Below are 2582 nucleotides of genomic sequence, written 5' to 3' on the forward strand. Positions count from 1 at the left end.
GGAAAATAGGGGCTAGAGTGGTAGCATAGTGGTAGGGCATTTGCCTTGCTGACGGCTGACCCAGGATGGATGTGGGTTCAATTCCCAGCATCTCTATGGTCCCATGAGCCAGGTGTGATTTCTGAATGCAGAGCCAGGAATAACCCCTGAGCGCCACCAGGTGTGGCCGCCCCCAAAAAAAACAAAACAAAAAAAAATAAAAAGAAAAAGAAAAGAACCAGAATATCAATGAATTAAAACTAAACATGAGAATTTTAAAAAATCACTAAAATAAAAAACATTTTATAAAGTTAATAAAAATGGACAAAATTTTACAGAAGCTCATTCAGAAAAAAAAACTCTAATGAATGCTCAGAATTGAAAGAGTTTAGTTTATGACAGATACCACAGAAATACAAATAATCATAAGATATTACTATGAAAAACTGTATTTCAATAAAAATATAAAACAAAATTCTAAAAGAAGTAGACAATCACAAAACTTATCAAATTAGGAGAAAATTTTAGAAAACTTAATTTAATGAAATCTTCATAAGAAAAATTGTAACAGTAATTAAAAATATCTTCTAAAAAATCATGAGGCCAGGATTCAATGTTGAGGTCTGTTGATAATTTAAGACACAAGTTAAAATCTATTCATATAGTGCTCGCTTCGGCAGCACATATACTAAAATTGGAACGATACAGAGAAGATTAGCATGGTCCCTGCACAAGGATGACACGCAAATTCGTGAAGCGTTCCATATTTTTAAAACCAAAAAAAAAAATCTATTCATATAGAAATCATGTTAAAAATTGAAGAATGTTTTCAAGCCCATTCTATTGAAACCATCAGGGCCAAGACCGAAAGTAAACAAGATGTCACATAGGGAAAAGAAAGCTATGAGCCAGGATCTTAGCAAATAAACATGCAAAAATTTTCAACAAAATGTTATCCCCTGATTGTATGATGATATGTACCTATACTACTGTGAAAAATATGTAAGTCAATATGGTCAAAATAAAAATTAATAATTAAAAAATGTTATCAAACTAAGTTCAACCATATGTAAAAAGATCATTCCTTATTTCATTCAAGGAATTTGAGGATCATTCAACATACACAAATAAACTACACCAACTAAAATAAGATAAAGCACATGATCAAAAGAAGAAGAAATAAAATGATGTGAAAGAAGCTTTCAATAACCAATGCCCACAAATGTAGTCACTATGTCAGCATTTTGTCAGTTCCAATGTCACACTTTGTTCTTGAAAAAGATATAAACCAAACCATGAAAAGCTATGGGTTCATGGGCTGTGTAACTAAAATCTGGCAATATTGGAAGGAAAGGGCAGATCAAGTCCCTTCACCTGCTGCATTTAACAAGCACAACCATTACTTCTCCAATGGCCCTGCTTCAACACTCTTCTACAGTTCCCTGCAGAGACACCAATTTGACCAAAATTCTGGGCATACCAGTCCTGATATCACCAGGACTTTTTTGGAGTGAGTGAAAAGATCCTCTCCACTCCCACCTTCTTGTATTTCCAAAAACAGGTCCCATAAAAGCTGCAGTATCAGTAACAGTGCTTGGAATTCCTGGACCATGTGGCTACATCATTGTGACAACTCAATATTTTAATTCTGTCATACCCATAGTAACGCCATTATAGAATCAAATATATTTCTGAAGCCACCTAATGTTCAGAAACAAAAATAACAGCATGATTAATTAGCAACAAGAGCTTTCTAAATCTTCTGACAATGACTTAATGACTTCATTGTGAGATACAATCATTTTCACAAATTTTCTTGTAGCTGTACTTTTAGTTATTATTTTATCTTTTTATTTTAAAAATAATTTTGCTTCCACTTGCCTGGAAACAATATATTATGATCAACTATTATCAACTATGTGATAGTCTACAAATAAATTATATAAAAAAGAAAAGAATCAACACCCATTCAATAAAAACATTCAATAAAATTAGTACAAAAGAAATATTCCTGAGCATAATAAAGAATGTTTATAGTAAAAAAAATAGCTAATGGCTTACCCACAATGATATTGAAAGCCTTTTCCTTAATATCAGGAACAAGATAATTGTGCCTGTTATCACTACAAGTATTCGTCTAAGCATTGAAATTCTAGCAAAGCAGTTAGGCATCAATAGGAAAATAAAAGAATTCAGAATTAGCACAACTGGCACTAGTTGCAGGTAACATGATAATGTACACAGAAAGCCCTAGAAGCTCTACTAATATAATACTGGAAATAATAACCAGTATAGTAAAATAATGCGTTACAAAATGCATACACAAAACGTGTTGTATTGTTGAACAATGAACTAGGAAAGAAAGAAATAAGAAAAACTATACCACACATTGGTAAACACTGGCATTGGCAAGTATTGGGACTCACTGGCACTCACTGATACCCAGTGGCACACATTAGCCCTAAAAGGCACACATTGGAATTCACTGAAACTCACTGACACACATTTGCATTGACATTTGTACTGACTGGCAGACACTTGCACTGATCGGCACTGACTGGAACATAGGGCACTGACTAGCACACATTGGCACACACCAGCAC

General features: G+C 33.6%; 1 non-coding gene across 1 annotated transcript; it reads left to right on the plus strand.

Moving 5' to 3' along the window:
• The first annotated feature begins 643 nt into the window (after positions 1-643).
• LOC126016875 (U6 spliceosomal RNA) lies at positions 644-750 on the plus strand. Its single transcript, XR_007498560.1, has one exon. It is a non-coding gene; the product is annotated as a U6 spliceosomal RNA (small nuclear RNA).
• The last annotated feature ends 1832 nt before the right edge of the window (positions 751-2582 follow it).

The sequence above is a fragment of the Suncus etruscus genome, chromosome 8 (genome assembly GCF_024139225.1).
Source record: "Suncus etruscus isolate mSunEtr1 chromosome 8, mSunEtr1.pri.cur, whole genome shotgun sequence".
NCBI lineage: Eukaryota > Metazoa > Chordata > Mammalia > Eulipotyphla > Soricidae > Suncus > Suncus etruscus.